The sequence below is a fragment of the Macrosteles quadrilineatus genome, unplaced genomic scaffold, assembly GCF_028750875.1.
Source record: "Macrosteles quadrilineatus isolate MER2022 unplaced genomic scaffold, UCM_ALF_1.0 Scaffold_3__2_contigs__length_128488019, whole genome shotgun sequence".
In the NCBI taxonomy this organism is placed as follows: domain Eukaryota; kingdom Metazoa; phylum Arthropoda; class Insecta; order Hemiptera; family Cicadellidae; genus Macrosteles; species Macrosteles quadrilineatus.
In genome coordinates, this window is record NW_026542596.1 from 60109057 (window position 1) to 60128069 (window position 19013).

The 19013-nt window shown below is 33.5% G+C and overlaps 1 protein-coding gene across 1 annotated transcript in view; it reads left to right on the forward strand.

Annotated features, from left to right (window-relative positions):
* The first annotated feature begins 5388 nt into the window (after positions 1–5388).
* Positions 5389–19013, forward strand: part of LOC128988353 (monocarboxylate transporter 12-B-like) — a 76742-nt gene continuing 63117 nt past the window's right edge. Inside the window, exon 1 of the mRNA XM_054409577.1 lies at positions 5389–5455. The gene's annotated coding sequence lies outside the window, so the exon portion shown is untranslated. The remainder of the gene's footprint in view (positions 5456–19013) is intronic.

Below are 19013 nucleotides of genomic sequence, written 5' to 3' on the forward strand. Positions count from 1 at the left end.
TTAGTGTGTAAGAAAGAAAACATTAGGTTTACCAAAGACAAATAAAACTAAATATAGATTGACAGCAGTGCTGAGGTTAGCATAAGTTCTGGCGTCCACCACTGGGACCGCTGTGCTATGCAACGTAATTACACGGAACTCCAAGCGGTGGTCGCCAGAACTTATGCTAACCGCAGCACTACTGTCAGTCTATATTTAATTATATTTGTCTATGGCAGTGCACTCTTGGTAGTGGCTAAATTAAACTAAGTTACTTTTATTTTAAATGGTTACAACTTTAACATGAGAATGGATTGTCTACTTCACAAAAGTGTCCATAGTCGAGAGGTTTTATACACATAAAATATGTATAAAGTACAAAAGTATTAAATTGTTGTGTAAAAAAAAAATAATGTAAGGCTTACGTAAGCCACAGCTTGACAAAATATGTCAATTTAGGACATGTTTTGGTGTTAAAACACAATCGTCAGCTTCAGGTAGGTTTTGTAGAGTTGATCAGTTGTATTGCCAAAAGCAAAAGGTAAACAATGTAGGGCACAAACAAAATTATGATAAAATTTCAAAAAATAAACATTTTTAAACAGGTCTGTTCTTTCAACAAAAGTTAACCTACCACAGGGTTAGCAAGGGACAGACTGCTCTTGTTCAAATATTATTTTATCGTAATTTTGTTTTTGCCATACAGTGATCAAATCTACCAAGTACTTGAAGCTGACAATGGTGTTTTAACAGCAAAACATGTCCTAAGTTAACAAATTTTGTTGAGCTGTGAAGGGATTGGGTTGGTAATTTAGTCTTGTGTCCAACAGCTCAAGGGCTACAAACATGGATTTTCAATAAATTAATTTGATCACTACTGACTCAATTTATTGCTTACAATCTTATAAAGATGAACTTGAATATTATAGAAATATTAAACAAATAAAACAACTTAGAGTACCTATTAAAACTATCTAAACTATATAGTCGATTATATAAGCATGCCAATGGCAGGAACACACATTTTCACTCATCTAAAATATAATTGTAATTAATGTGATTGCATGGTTTATTTCAAATGAAAATATCATCAAATTTGGCTTTACATTGACCCATTATAGCGAATTTCCCATATAGAGAATAAGCTATTATACCGAAGTACAAATGGTAAGACCTGGACCCTGGACCGATTTTATTTTTTGTTTTGAGGTCTCTAGAGGCCAAAAACACTACGGTATCCGTAAAAATTTATAAGTGTGTTCCAGTTTAGGAGTGTGTCTGTTAGCATGATAACTCGAGCGAAAATTATCCGATTTAGATGAAATTTTGTATAAACGTGTAAACCTATATTTATTCGAAGGAGTTTGCAAACCAGCATGATCGAATAATGGGAAAAGGGTTTACGGTGGGTTTTATGGGGTAAAAATTTGTTTTTCCTATTTTTGACCCCAAAATATAGAATTTAGCAATTTCTTTCCAAACAATTTTGGTAGATTCTGGTAGATCTTAAAAAAGGAAAAAATTGTATATTGAAGCATTATAATTTGCCTAATAGTAACGGAGAAAATTCCAAAAAGTTGTAAATTTAAAATTCTGATTTTATTCTTAAATAGAGAATAAGTAAACTGTTGTAGTTTGCTTTTTATAAACATAATTTAATCAAATTTGGAAAATGCATTTATTTCTCACTAAACTATTAACATTTTACAAAAATAACCACTATTTTACCCTCCCTGTTGCAGCAAACCTAAGTACTCGTTAAACTAATTTCTATTTAAATAGGGAATAGAATAAATGTGATAATTTTTAAGGAGACATGTAAATTCAATCAGGCAAGTTGAAATTCGCTTAGTATGCAGCTTTGCTGCGTAGAGGTATTGTTAATATTAGGGTGCAACATTCCAAATTCTGTATATCATGTGCAGCTAGAGAAACAAGTCTGAACATGTTTATAATGTAAGCTGAGATAATAAAGATGTCTAAACATGAGCTTGTTAAAAATGACAGACATACTCTTGTTAAAGAGACAGCCAAATCTCATTATAAATCTCAAGACATTTACTCTTTATCCTTTTCATATCAACTTGATCTTGACATATTTTGAAATAGTGTCAAGAATAAGGGTACCTCAATGTTTTTCAATTTACTTTCAAAAAAGTATTATCTATGATAATACAATCTAATGTATTATTATGTATATTATTAGTTATTAATAAACTGTCCAGTGTCCATCTGCTATTTGGTAAAATCAAAGGAATTGTTTCATTATAAAAAAGGTTTCTACTTTATTCCCGACCCTCTCTATCTCTACCCACCTATATAGGTAAAAACTTTTCAAACAAAAATTGCCATTATAGGATGAAAAACAATAAAACATCCTTGCAGGTCGATTATGAAAATTTTTTTGTTTTGAAAGTAAAATGATAGTGTTTTGTACCGGTATTAAAAAAATTGTTGGTAGAAAACTAATAAAAAATCTAAAGTCGAGCCTTCTAAAGTGGGATTTGCGTGGTGGATCTGCTCCTGGTATAGATGGAATTTCGGCGATTTTATTACAAAATAATATTCCGGCACTGATACCTCCACTCAAACACCTAGTTAATCTAAGCATTCTCTGCATGCCTTCTAGTGGTGCATTAGGGATTTGCGTGGTGGATCTGCTCCTGGTATAGATGGAATTTCTGCGATTTTATTACAAAATAATATTCCGGCACTGATACCTCCACTCAAACACCTAGTTAATCTAAGCATTCTCTCAGGACAATTTCCTGACCGTTTTAAGATAGCGAAAGTAGTTCCTTTGTATAAATCTGGCACAAAGCAAGAGTTAAACAATTATCGCCCAATATCCCTGTTGAATGTTATGTCTAAGATTTTAGAAAAATGTGTCAAAATACAATTGCACTGTTATTTGGAAGATAATAATTTGTTATCAGAATGCCAGTATGGTTTTAGGAAGAGTAAAAATACTAGTGATGCTCTCTTCGCTATGAATAAATATATTTCGGAGTGTATTAACGGAAATGAAAAAGCATTGACTGTGTTCATTGACCTTGCAAAGGCATTTGATTCCATTGATAGAAATATTCTTTTAAATAAAATGGAATGCATCGGAATTCGTGGTTTGGCCCTAAAATGGTTTAGTAGTTATTTGAATAAACGAAGCCAGTTAGTTTCTATTAACAACAATTTTAGCGATATACGTGAAATAGACTATGGAGTTGTCCAGGGCAGTACGCTGGGACCATCCCTTTTTTTGATTTACATAAATAATTTAGACAAACTTCCAATCACAGGAAAGCTCTTTTTATTTGCCGACGACACTGCAGTTATATTCAAAGGTAATACTTGGGACCAAACATTCAATGTAGCACAAACAGATATGTTCCTTATTCAAAAATGGTTCTCCCAAAATGTATTATCAATGAATGTTTTAAAAACAAAATATATGCCAATTTTCCTCAGACAAAGTAGTGAGCCTCCCACCAACCTCAGACTTGTGATGCATGTTTGTGGAGATCCAGGTGTCTCTACCTGTGGTTGTTTACATTTAGAGAGAGTAGATCTTTACAAGTACTTGGGAGTGATATTGGATAGTAGGTTAAGATGGGAACCCCATATTGAATATTTAAAGACAAAACTTAGGAAATTAATTTATGTTTTTAGAAACGTTCGCGAAATTCTTAACATTAATGAAATAAAATAGTTATACTATGCATTTGTCCAATCAGTACTTCAATATGGAATTATAGTATCGGGAGGAGCTAGTAGCAATATTTTAAAGCCTCTGTTTGTCATACAAAAACTAATTATTAAAATAGCTTTTCAATTCAACAGGCGTTTCCCTACAAATGTATTATTCAAAAACACTCAATTACTTTCGGTGCGTCAACTTTTTATCAAAACTTTACTTGTATATACCTACTCTAATCAAGATTTGATAGTGACGCCAATCACACATAACTATTCCACCAGAGGAGCTGTAAATGTAGGTATGCAGGTACCCCGAGTTTTCAAGTCTGCAAACCTTACTTAATGCTTTTTATATTGCGAATTTTTTGTATAGGAATATACCATCAGAGATTAGAGATCTACAGGTATCTCTTCCAGTTTATAAACGTTCGGTAAGCAGTTGGCTGTCGGATATTGGGCTCGATCAGTCTGAGACACTTATCGGTTCAGTATACATGACCTAAAATAATTATACACAAGTACACCAAACAATATTTAGCGTACATATATCAGTAACTGCAACTCCATTCACTCGACTACCTTTTACTTAGTATTAACTGTTCCTGTAGCTGTCTCATAGCTTAGTTGTAAATAGTATTTTGATTAATTTAGTTTTAATTTTTAAGAATATTTCTAATTTGTAATAGAGCTCGTCCCGCGCACAGGTCTTTTACGGCCTATGCGGGACTATTGTTCGTATTTTGTATATGTATATATTGTAAAAATTTTTGGAAATAAAGCAGATTTGATTTGATTTGATTTGATTCTATTTCTACACATAGAAGGCTCAAATTTTAAATTTTCAACTCGTGTCTTAAAGGCTAACATGTTTTCTGTGGTTGCGTACACTACTTTACCTACAATCGTTTTTAATTACGTACTAACAATTACTACTCTCAAAGCATTACAATTTTACTTCTTTTCTCTCAATCCTTGAACCTCATTGGTCCAAACCGGTACTGTTGAGTAACAAAACAATGCTGTTATAGTAGTTTACACAACGATCACGTAAAGATAGTGTTAAAGACTCGTACCTTAAATTTCTACTCGTGTCGTTAACATGATTTACTTGAGTTGCATACTACACTACTTTACCTATGACAATTTTTTAGTTACTAACAATCACTACTCATACTCATAACTTATAATAGAGGATATGTTTTTGTGTATAACCTCTCAGTGCCACAGACAGTGATACAAATCATTGTACCAAACATTAATTGTCCCACTCATTAACAATTAAATTGTTCTTAACAGCTGATTAGTTGAAGTTCAAAGTTCAAAGCATTACTATTTTACTTCTTTATCTCAATCCTTGAACCTCATTGGTCCGTTACTCCTGTTGGTTTGGAAGTTAAGTTGTTAAGTAAACATTGTTGTAAAGTGAATCTTTTCAATTCAAAAACTGAATTAAAAAAGCTAGTTTAAAAACCGGTTTTAGGTAAAAATAGTTATATGTTAGAACTGTGTATGTGAGAATATTTAAACAAGTGAAAAGGAAGTGAAAACGTCAAAATTACAAATAAACATGATCAATAACCCACAATCATAATTAATAAAAAAGTTCAGGGTAGGACAATGCACCCTGTTAGTTTGCAAGTTCACCACGATGCTCGGCGCAGCGCTGCTATCTTCTATCAGCTGATTCATTCATAACAGATGTTTCATTGTTGTGTTGAGGCAGTCGCCAGTGCTAGTGCTGTGCCCTAGGTCAGTCAGCTGTGCCAGTTTTCGCGCCAAACCGGTAAGTAATTCATTATCATGTTCATTTAGGTTAAGTGGTTCAGTATATTAAATCTGATCATGTTCATATAAAAATATTGAATTGGTATATTTCCCATAGAATATGAACTACATACATATATGTGAATATTTTGTACTACCCTTTTTACACATACACACTTTTAAACCAACGTTTAATACTTAACAAAACTAATTATTTTTTTGTAAATAAACACTATTATGTCAAATACATAGTTCCAAGCACTTTTATTTCCAATATATTGTACATTCTAGTACTTCTGTATGTTATAGGCTGCATTAGTTTATAGTCTCTTTGCGCAATTGTATTAATAAAGATCGAAGATCCTTTACTTTGGTACTACTCTATGTTTAAATAAGATCAAAATAGATTAGGGGGGCCTATATACAAATTTGTTGGAAAATTAGGCATTTTTTAACTCAGAAAAACATAATTGAGTTTCAACTTTGTCCACAAGCTATCCGTGGCTTGTTTTCAACTAAAGAATTCAAATAAAATCATCGGAAGCAGCTTAACTAACTTTGACATGAAAAAAAACATGAACTTTTACGTCATTTTTTAAAAATCTAAAACCCTCTGAGACAATGAAAATCCCGTGTGCTAAACAAATTCAACTTATAGTTAATTACGATAACTTATACATACAAATGAATTTCTACGCAAATAATTTTTTTAGTTTGCAATCACCTTAATTTATTGCATCATATAATTTGTTCTGGCAGCCCCAAATCATATACGTTTGTTGTTAATTAATTATTGTTTGACTTTTGACACATGAAGACTTTCCATCCTATTGTCAAATCTGAATTTAGTTGCTCATGTTCAATGTTTAGTTAGGTTTTAATCAATATGTTAGGTAGTGAGCTAACAAAGATAAAAAGGTAAATACCGAGTCAGCTAAAAAAAGATTAAAGGGCAGTTTCTAATTTTAAATCATAACTTGAATACCGGCAGTCATAATTATAAATTTATTTGGTAACCTATTCCAAGGTCTATTCGTCGGCACGAAGTCAGATAGTGCAATTTATCATTTGTATTACAAAACTCTTACCACACTTACTGTAGTTGATTTTCATCTGTGCGGGAACGCATTTTAAACATGTTCTTTAATTATTGATGAAGCAATTTTGAAAGTAATATATAACTTTATTAAAGCCGGAATAAAACTTAGCTTTTTAACTTAGGCCAAACAGCTAATTGTACAACATTTGTCGTACCTACTCTATTTTGTATTTTATTATTTGTTCAATAAAATACTCGCAAATAAAAGTGTAACATTATGGCAAATGTTGGTGGGAAGTTAGTTTTCCTTAGGTTACTACAGCAAATATAGGAAATTGATAACAGTTTACAGTACTATCATGTAAACAGAAAGGTTGACCTTGAGCTTGAACCTTAAAACTTTGAAGGTAAGAACTTGATAATTTACTGTCGACTTCAAACGCTGTACGTTTAAAATATGTAATACAATTATTTATCTACGACCGTTATTTTTTAAATTAGCCGTTTCAGTTCAGTTCTTAAAATTGAAAAGTTTCTCATAACAGCATTGTTTACTTCCACAACAGCATAGTTTTATAAAAGGAGAAGACAACTTTGTCTACTCCTTTTATCTATGGTTTTACTAATAACAAAACGGGTAACGGACCATTGAGATTCAAGGATTGAGAGAGAAAAAGTAAAATTGTAATGATTCGAACTTCAACTAATCGGCTGATCAGGCCAATTTAATTGTTGAGTGGTGCAATTAATGTTTGGTACAATTGAGATTTGACGACGTGATGAGACATTTTTAAATAAACAGAATGCCATATAATTTCTGTTCTTGATTTTAATTAAGTATTGAAGTCACTGTGGACCATTCATGGTAAAATAAAACACAATCTCACGAAATTAATTAGTTTACATCCCAATCCAAGGGATTTTATTTTCTAAAACAAGGAGTTCGAGAAATAAGGTAACGTCTAGTATTTCTTAGAAGCACATACCTTGACACAACATTGCAGCATTGAAATTTACACACCGGCTTTGAGTGGTGACACCGGAGTTATTTTAATTAATGTCAAATGTTTCCTTTAATGCTCTAGCCAATTCAGAGAGCACAGAATGGAAAGTGCTCTCTGGGCTCTATTCTGTGCTTTCTGGGCTCTATTCTGTGCTTTCTGGGCTCTATTCTGTGCTTTCTGGGACAATTTTACTGGGTACGAGCTCTTAACATCGATTGTAATAACTGTCTCAGTAATCTATATAATTAATACGTCAACACGAAATTGGTTCTTTGAACCCCTCCGCCATTCTTAACCGTTTTTGGCAATTCACGTCTCATTGGCAAGAGCGTGTCGCGTATATTTGCAAACTGACCTTACATTTTTAGCTTTTAAAGTTACCATGTTATCCTTATGAAGAACATATTTGTTTACATTATGATCAGCTGGATAATTTAATTGCTGTTAATATTTAAGTTGCAATTCAAGGAAACGCGCGCTACAAACATTAAATTTTATTGACTTGGTTGAAATTAAATATTTACTATTTGGGTTTGTGTACATTTAGAATGGAAAAAGTGAGAAAATCTGGAAAGGTTGATATATTTCACCAAATAAGAAACATGAATTGACACAGTACTGTATTTTTTTTTAATTCTCTTTGAGTTTACTACTTTAAAATAGTCGGAAAATATGACTTTCATTAGTTTTTAAACTCATGCAATACTTTGCAATTACTTGAATTCGAGCAACGTGTACTCTAGTTATTAATATTTCAACAATCAATATGTTTCTCTTTAACTAATTATTTTGTTCCCAAATACTATAGGGGTTATATTAAATACGCATTTTGTTCAAACTTGGATGATTTCACTCCTAGACTCTCTTTGAGTAGACAGAATCTGAATGTTAGAGTTGCCTCTTTGATTCTATTGAGAGAATTGTTTGTTTGCACTTGACTTGATCCCTACCAGACTCTCTGCTGAGGCTTCCCTGTTGGTTTATCGTGGTGATCTTTTATATGTAGCTTATTGTCGAATGTAAATGTTTTAAAAGTATAAATGTAAGCAATTAAGTTTTTCAGAGCACTGTACAGAAATAAACATTAAACAAAAATTGGCCGATCATAATACTGATACTTATTCAATGTGTGTAGCTTAAACTATTTTTTTCACAACGAGATGTTACTACCGAAGTGTGAGATTAGTCTATTTTCATGGATAAATAGTTATAATATCACCACCTAGCGCAGTAGAAAACGTAATTTATTCATTCAATGAAATCGACACAATATTAATTATATTGTTTTGAAGTGTCCGAACGAAAGTGTAAAATTTAAAATATTTGATCACATCCAAACGAAAAACATCTAAATTTTTCTTGATATTTCCATTAACAATACTTTTCTTCCCAAAGCACTGTTTGAGAGCTTGGATAGCCCCCGGTAAAGCAACAAGTCAAACTGCAAGTCTATTACAGTAGCACATAGTAGTGTATAAATAATTGATATATTTATTCAACTAAATGGGACTATATAGGCATGCACTGTGGATGCGATACTCCCTGGTGTGGATTGACGTCCGTACAAGTGACTATTCACAGTACTATCCTGATAATTAGACCAATTCGTTAATTACAAGGAAAAGATGTGATCCGAATTCCCTTATAAACTGTAGGTCCCTTACCTTTAGTTCCATTGGCTGTATGGGCCAATTAACAGCTGTGTCTAAGGAAAATGTCGCCCCTAGTCACTAACAAGACTACAAGATCGCGCCACTCATCCTACACTCATTTCCTTTTGGCTTAAAAGCCTACATTATGGCTACTTCATAAGAAAGTATTAAAGCAAGAATTGAGGATTTGTAGTTTTGCACTATGTAACAGATGTGCATATCTACTATTGTGTACGTATCAACACAATTTAAGTATTTGATGAAATTATCAAATTGCATTCAGTTCAACTTCGTAGTTTGCCAACCGAATAGTTGATCTACGAAAGTTTGAGAATAATGGTTGCAAAACTTAGAAGACAATAAGGTGATTTCGTCCCACCTGGTTCTTATTATTGGCCTTAGCTTGGCTCTTAACACCTGCCAAGGTTGACTGAGGCAGTGGCGAGAGCGTGGCTAGGGAAAACGCTACACCGGTTTAATTAATATTCTACTGATTTTATATCGAGGGTGTGTGTGTGTGTGTGTGTGTGTGTGTGTGTGGGGCATAACCGTTTTAAGACTTCATTTTTTGCTTCTCTTGTCTTGGTCATAATTGTCTCTGTACTCTATTTTTTGTGTGTTGACAAAAATATTAGACTCAGTTTAAAAATGTCATTTTTACTACACTTTTGCCTAGTAAATATACTGTATTTTAAAGTAAATAATTGCTGTTGCTGTGGTGACTTTTTTTGTAAAATTCAACCAGTAAATTGACACTTAACAATATATATATATAACGATACACTACCGTACAGATCACATATTCTATAACAAATAGTGCACCTGTTGCTCGAATTCGAGCAATTGCAAAGTATTACATGCGTTATGTTTCAAAACAAATAACAGTCACAATTTCCGATGACTTAAAAGAGTCAACTCAAAGATAGATAATGACATCAATCACTCCACTCCAGTTATCGAAACTGAAAACGAACTCACTCTGAAAACGAAAAGAATGCTCTTGTGTGTATCACGTGTGTTTACTATGAACAGCTGTAATTAATACAAATTATTCGTATGTTTAAGTAAACAAAACTTTTCTTCACAAGAAATATATTGGGATTTTGAAGGCCTGTGGGGCAAAGCCCGAGGACTTTTATTGAACGAACTAGGCGAAACCCGTCGAAATCGACGGTTATTTTCAAGGCTTACGCTAATTCATCTTACTGCGATAAATTGAGTGAAATTGTACATATCGTGAGCATTTAGCATTGTTTAAAGATTAATAAGTGTAAAAACAATAATGATATTGATATTAATTGCATTAGTTACCTAATATGGTTGATCATTCAATGAATAAAATATCTCCCATACTGTACGTCATCGGTGTTATTAGTATACTATCTGGTATCTCATCGTTTGGAAGAACCTTTAAATAGTATTAAATCATATTGGTGGATCTTTTGTAGTTAAACACTTCCGTGATTTCATCAGTGTAATGCAGATTAATCTATGATTTTATAAAAAAAAAAAAAAAATTGTTTGTTGGGAAGACTTCTAGTTCTAGTTCGACTTCTAGAAGACGTCTAGCTTCAAAGGAAGATATCCATTACAGTGTAAGTTTGATTTTTCCTTTGTCACGTCGCGTCAGTTCATATCGTACTTCTGTGCTAAAATGAATAACCCTCTAGCACAGTTTTGAGAAATTTGTTGTGGGGTTACTGTTAAAGCCGGAATTCCTTGACATGGGGGATGTCAGTTAGTTGTCTCAGCCATATCAATTACATAAAGTTGTCAATATAATCTCTCTACGGAATGTTAGGTGTAGTGGAATATACTTGAAGTGAAGTTGGTTTTTATTCTTAAACTATTAGGGGCCTCCTCATTTATATGCGGCTTCATTGGCAACAAATAATGCAAATGACATAGCAATGAGGCATTTCCAAAAAGCAAAAATAATGTAAATTGGCTGTCACGTAAATATTCACGTTTACATGCATTGTTAATCAACACATCTTATAAAGGATGATGTGATCTAGTTTAAAAGGAATATGACCTTTCTGTCATGACAGTAGCTGCTTAAATATTATTTACTCACTGGGCCATATTTACAGCCAAAATGTTGTGTTATTTTCAATAACATATGGGTAAGTTACATAGTTTTTTATTTGCTGCTGATCAGTGCACTTTAAGAATATATATTTTGGAGACAAATTAAATGGTTTTTGTTGCAGAGTAGCGGTAGTAAAAATGCACAACCCTTTTCGTTAGTCTAATAACATTCAAAGGCTCTCTAAGAATTCAAGTTCTTATTTGTATACATATCTATATTATGTTTTCACTAAGCTGAATGAATACATCGAAGTAACCTCTCTGAAAAGTCTGCAGTATATTGCAGTTTTCCAGCTGAATGACTTTCTTTATAATGCAAATATTTCTACATGAATATCGTAAAATGTATTATCCAGTTGCTGTAAACTACTATTAATTTAACAAAATATGGATATGGCTCAAATGGGCACCGTGCCCTTCTGCACTTGTAGGCTATTATTTTGTATCGTATTACACAATTGAATATTTTTCCAATGATTGAAAACATGTATGCAAATAATCTTACCTATGATGATCTGTCTAGAACAATATGATAAAAATAAAGACAAAAATGATGAAAAGGTCAGTCACCAACCCGTATAATAGATATAAGGTCAATGAGAAATAATTTTAAGAGTTACTGTGATAAAAGGATGTTCCACTGATTTCGTCATGGAACGTTATATATTGCAAAACATGACATGATACAGAAAAAAATTAATTTTAAAATCAGAAAATAACTTTGCAAATTCTTCTTTTGGACAATTCAGTAACTCCCAATTAATTAATGTGTCTTGTTTAAAATACAATTTACAAATTAACAGCTGTTTCATTAAAAAGTATTATCCAAATGGCCAAAATGTAAACAAATCAGTAGAGGGATCTTTAAAGGCTTCTGGGGCAGAGCCCTAAGGGAATTTACTTCGTTTTTCTTTTGACAACTCATCTAGAGACCAAGACCTTTCTTTTGACACCCCTACCAAGTTTCTACGCCCAGCCGTTCTCTCAAATTAGTGGTAACAAAGTTTCCAATTAAATTTTTCGATTCCCCCATGTTAATCTTATGGGATAAAATCCAACTTTGATGGAAGATCCTGCCCAAAATAATGAAGATATCAAAAAACGAAAAACACTTTGCAAAACTACTGATCAGGGCAATTCTTTTGACACTTTAATCATCAAAATCGGTCCAAAAATGAGGGAGGAGTTCTGTTCACAAAAATCGGCTTAGCGTATTATATATATAGATTGTTGAAAGTGGGCGTCTACACAAAAATACCTACTTAATTTTGACACTTCGTATGTAAAAATCCGCCCATTATAAACGGAGGAGTAGTGTTTCGTAGAAATCGCCCTCACGTATTATTTAAAAGGATTTACTTTTCATTTTCATGTGATTACTGTAACCAGTTTTGTAGGACAAGTCAAATCACCGATAGGGGGCTGCTGTATTTTATTTTCATCACAGAGAAATAAAATTAAATCTCTGTGTTCTAATGCTGATAGGTACTCTTTGTCTTGCCAAAATGAAAGGCCAGCATTTAAAAGTATAGCATCTTAATACCCTCATAAACTATAATCATAGCTATAATCGTGTGAAAAACCAAACATAAATTAGCAGACGCTGTGTGAAGCTCAATCAAGTAAATTTCCATCTATATAAATAAAATTAGAGTTTTGTCTGTACTTTGCTCAGAATTATATAGGTACTTTTAGGTTATTTTTACGTTTTATACATTAAAGAAGCAGAAACGAGTCTTATCTCTATTTCTATTTTTGTCTGTCTGTCTGTCTGTCTGTCTTTCCCTTTGTCTGTAACACTCAAGATGGCATTTTACGCAATCTTCTCCGTGAAAACCAGAGTACCTATCAAGATCCAAGTCATTTTAATGTATTCACTGGATTGGCGAGAGTGTCTTTAGTGATTTCAATATAGCCTCACTACTTTGTAAATAAAATTACGGACGTTCAAAAATGCAGTTTTGTGCGATTTTTGTCAAATTTTCGTTCAATTTATATCACATAATCGTCTATGAAATAACGAACAGCTGTTCGGATCAAGATTATTTTTTCTAGCTGTCAATAATATGTTTACAAATGTTGTTTACAAATACCGCAACCATTTCGAATCACGTTTTGAAAGCAAATCCCAACCAAGTGAGATTAAAAACGTTTTTCTTACATAACGGATTTAATTAATCGCAAGTGCAATAATATAGTCTAATAGTGTAACCGTAAATGAAATTAAATAACTAGACATCGTCCAAATCGGAACCAGAAATTCTTTGAGTATAAAATGTTTCTTGAGTTTTGACAACCAGAAAGAAGACCTTGAATCAGTGTTGTATAGGGCTGGACACTGAAATGATCGTCGCCATTAGCTTACAAAAAAGGTTTCCACTCATTGACGGCGCTTCAATGGCGGTTGTGTAAAGTGTAAAGTAAAAAATCACAACTGCAGTGGGTGATTGTAACAGAGGTTTAACAGAGGAAGTGCTAAACTCGCTTTTCCAATGTGTCACTTTCTGTTTCTACTCACCGTGTGATGCAATCGCTGGACCATACAGCCAATAGGCCCATAGCTCATATCTTGGGTACGTAAGCCTACATATTTATTCATAACAACCTTTTTGACGACGATCCTTGATACCGGTACTTTTCCATAGAATACATAGCCTACCTACTTAAGAAATATAATTACAAATGACCAAAACCCCAATATTGTGTGATTTTCGTCACATTTCCTTCTAATGTTAATAGATATACTAATCATTGTTTAGAGAATGCGTAATCTATTAAATAACAAAAAGTTGTTTGGGTAAGGTTGTTTTTTTTTTCAAACTGACACCGATAAGTTTACGCTATAACTTTTTACGAGAAAATCCAAAAGCAAGAGATCAATAACCTCGGGACTAGATATTAATGTATTTAATTGGTCGGATGTACTATAGTTCTTAGGTAGGTTCTTACGTAGCTGGTTCTTTTCCTTAGAACCGTTGGTAGCTGCTAGAATCATTTTTACGTAGGTACCAACACATCACTGTAGTTTACAAATTTGTTATCGTTGGTGTTGCACCTTATTTATTAGAGCCGTCCGTATTCAATTTAAGTGATGTCTTAACTCTTAAAAGTTTTGCTTTTTCTGTCTGGATTCCAAATCTTAGCTTACCCGGTATGCTAAGAAAATGATAACCTATTTGAGTAAAACATTTGTTGGGCAAACCATCATGAATTGTTTACGCCTTTATATTGTTTATGTATCAATAGTTCGTGGCCTTTTTTGGATTGTTGTGTGTATGTCTGTTGGTAACGCATTAATGTCTTTATTTCTCAGTGTTTCACGGAATGGACAAGAGCACATTTGATACTGAAAATGTCAACCGGAATAAAGTGTTAAATGGTGAGGTTGAGGTAGTACTTTAAATACGTTTAAGTTAACCGATGTGGAAAGTAACTTTCAATTATAGGCCTACTTTAGGGCTACGCTTCATGGATCTATAAAACATTTTTTAGTTTAATCATTGGACATAGGACCATAACGATCCGGGTGACATTTAATTGCGAAGCATTTATTTTGGCTTGAACTGTCAGATACCGTATTTGCGAAGGTTTATATATAATAGTTTTGCCAGCATATCTGCAAATATGCAAACTAACTGCTGTTCTTAATCTAATATATAAAATTCTCGTGTCACAGTGTTTGTCTGCAAACTCCTCCGGAACGACTTCACCGATCGTTATGAAATTTGGTGTGTAAATTCTGTAGGTATGCGAATCGGACGTAAACTATTTCCCGTTTCGAAATTCTTAAAAGGGCTCCGCCCCAGTGGCTCTGGAGTTTCCCATGTTAACCTTATGAGAAATGGAATTAATGAATCTTAACAGCTGTTTCAATTAAACAAGTTGGTTCTGTTCTATGATGTTCAATAGCATTAAAGTTACAAGGATTACCAACAGGGTGCAGCACTATTATTTCTTTTACATTTATGACAACAGCTAATTTGCAACCAAAAGGTGAGTGAGCGTAGCGAACGAACTTCAACCTGGAGGCGAGTGAGCGTAGCGAACGAGCTAACCTGAAGGCAAGTGAGCGCAGCGAACGAGCTCCAACCTAAAGGTGAGTTAGCGTAGCGAACGAGCTCCAACCCAAAGGTGAGTGAGCGTAGCGAACGAACTTCAACCAGGACGTGATTGAGCGATGCGAACGAGATCATCTTGAAAATTAAACGTAACGGCGAGTGAGCGTAGCGAACGAGCTCCAACCCAAAGGTGAGTGAGCGTAGCGAACGAACTTCAACCAGGACGTGACTGAGCGATGCGAACGAGATCATCTTGAAAAGTAAACGTAACGGTACTTTCTTTCCATCGGTCTGTCTTAGGGGAAACCTATAACTTAGGCGATACGAAGTTCGCCGGGTCAGCTAGTCTTAATATAAGAAGGTTTCAACTGACTACTATAAGATCCCCGTGCGTAGAACGGGCACACAGCTAGTTTAGGAATAAGATTGCTACAGCTGGTCTAAACAGATAATAGCTAGAGTATCCAAAGTCAATGGCTTGACAAAATCGATAATGTAATATCCGATGCTGTCAAATGCTGTCTTATCTGTACTACACCAGCTCTGCTCGCTATTTTACCTGAATGGTCAACAGATGATCGAATATTTTCTGTTTTAAAGATAATAATATAAAATGTAATATGAAACAAGGAAATGAAATTTGGGAGTAGGAAAATAAGTCTTTGTTGCATTATTATATTAGCTTTAAACTCTTTATTACAACACTTTGGGGAACAAGTATAGAGGAAATGTATTTCGAGATCATAGTAAACCATACATAAAACATACTGAGTATATTTTATCTATGGTTAAACCTTATGCTGAATATAAGTAAATTTAATAGATAAGAATTGTATTCTTGTATCCGAATCTAAGCTAAGCATTATTTATAAGAATGTTTTATTCAACATGTAGCAGTTGGCTATATTTTACATTTTGGATGCATTGCACGACGTCCAAGTGCCACGACGTCCAATAATATTTATTCAGTGCCACGACGTCCAAAACATAATTTTTGAGTTGTTGCACGACGTCCAAGTGCCACGACGTCCAAAAGTACAGTAACTGCCAAAAATATAGTCTTTCTACAAGCTTTGGACGTCGTGGCACTTGGACGTCGTGAAACAGCGCACTATAGAATTGTAAAAAGGTAACATTTGCACGACATCCAAAGTCGCTGCCAGTTGCACGACGTCCAAGTGCCACGACGTCCAATAAATATTTGACTGTTGCACGACGTCCAATATAGCTCAGCGCTGTTGCACGACGTCCAAGCTCCTTAATGAACACCGGTTACGATGACCGGCTACTTGCCGAACAGTGTTTTTTCGTGTAAAATGCTTATGGAACGTATATTAGTTATATATACATGGGTATATGTTCTTGTTCAGAAATATATATACTACGAATATTTGTACCATTAATTGAAGCATCATAAAGTAAAAAAAAAAACATAATAAGAAAAAATAAACAAGGCAACCGTTGGAAAACTATAAGGTTTACATGGTTTTAAGAATGATGACATTTTGTTAATAACCGATAAACTTCATTATGTTTGGAGTAAGCTTTTAAATACTTATTTTTTCAAGACTAGATGAATGTACATTGATCAACATGATCTTTGAAAACTATTTTTATACCTCCATTTTAATTTTTACTAGTATAAAGAATTGAATGCCTTTTTCGAACTGTTTTTAGGCTTCAATTAAATGTCTTATGTCGCAAATATCTATATATTAATTTGAAACTGTTTTTCTTTGTCATAGCTAAATTGAGAGAACGGCTGGGCGTAGAAACTCGGTAGAGGTGTCTAAAGAAAGGTCTTGGTCTATAAATGAGCCATCAAAAGAGAATCGTGGTAAATTCCCTTGGGGCTCTGCCCCAGTGGCCTTTGAATTCCCATCCCATGTTATTCTTATGGAGGAAAAACTGGGTTTTTGTCCCAGCTAATTTGAGAGTACGGCTGGGCGTAGAAACTTGGTAAGGGTCTCTAAAGAAAGGTCTTGGTCTATAGATGAGCCATCAAAAGAGGAACGAGGTAAATTCCCTTGGGGCTCTGCCCCAGAAGCCTTTAAAGTTGCCTCTTCAAATTTGTTTACCATATGCATAATTCAACACTACTTTGAAACAGCTGTTAATATTTAAATTGTGATTTATTGAATTTTTCATAATGAAGTACAGTATTTGCAATGGGTTTTTCTGATTTTAAAATTGATTTTATTTGCATCGTGTCATGTTTTGCAATATAATGTTCTATTACCAAATCAGTGGAAAATCCTAATATCACAGTAGCTCTTAAAATTATTTCTTAAGGGGTTAACTTATATCTATTGTATGGCTTGGTTTCTGCTTTTTTTTACCACTTCTTGGAGATTGTATGTAGGTGATATTCTTTGGCGTATTGCATCTGTCGACGAAACTTGGGTTGGTGAAATTATTACAATGGAAAAAACCAGAAATCCTGGACAATTAGATATAGGCTAAAAATAAAACTGAATAAACACTGCTCTACATTTCTTGAGCAATCATTGAAATAGCTGATTTGTAAACAATGGAAACATAGAAAAAGTCATAGAACACAACCAAGCAGAAGAAATAGAAATAATGTTTTTTTTTTTATTTATAATCGTTATCATAGACAACCTAATGCGGCTATGAGAGGGAAAATTTTGTAGAAACACTAAAAAACAAGATCAGCTTTTTGAGAAAAGATATTTACAAAAGATTTTGATTATATCTAACTGTTGTGTGGATCGTAAGTATTTCCATAATCTTCGTGAGTCGACTGTAATGCTCCGCAATTGCTCGAATTCGAGCAACAGGTACACTAGTGTTTATTAATAGTATTCACTTAACATTGACTTAATTTTATTTCAACAAATTTTGTGTTTGTGTTTTGCTACACCACTTATTAAATTGCAACTAATGGAATGTCATATAAATAAGTTGTACACAGGGTTCTTTTGTTTCCCCAACTCTAAAATACAACGCACATGAATTGAAAATGTTATAGGTTTTAATAGTTCTGTAGCGAATCGAATATCAATAAAAATAACGTATAACAATAAATTTACATATTCCTAGATTATAATTGGATGTGTTTACGAAGCAACACCACAACCTCAAAATTCAACATTACTGTATATTTACTCGAGATTTATTGTTTTCATATAGCACAGTTGATGTTGCGTGGGAGCGGAAGTCCTGATAAAAGCTGGTTCTCGGAAAAGTAATAAACTTGTAATTATAATAAAACATTTTTTTTATTTTGTACAGGATTCATGGGATCCTCAGCATAAAGTACAAACCACATACAAACTGCAAAATGTGTGTCGAAGGTCTGATTAGACCTTCCGAGATTTAGACCTTCAGCAACTGATCCGTTTTTTACCTTCCTTTAATTTATTCTTTTTCATGTTGTGCTTCACGTAACATAAATAGACTAGAGGGCCGCTCATGCCCTTGACAAATAAATTAACATTTTCGCACAAATACAAATCAATATCGTCATTAGACAAGAATTAAAAAATAAAATTTATAAACAAAACCTACCACGGCATATTCTTGAACAAGTATGCCTACAAACCAACGATAAGCATGTTTGTTATTATTATACTTAACCTACAAATAATGCTATGACTTAGGGCATACCTGCTTTCCTAGATAATACATGCGAACTAATTGCGAGTGCAACGTGAACTTAGAAAAAGACTAGTAAGAATTTACAACTGTGAATTTCTCAGAATTGATTGAC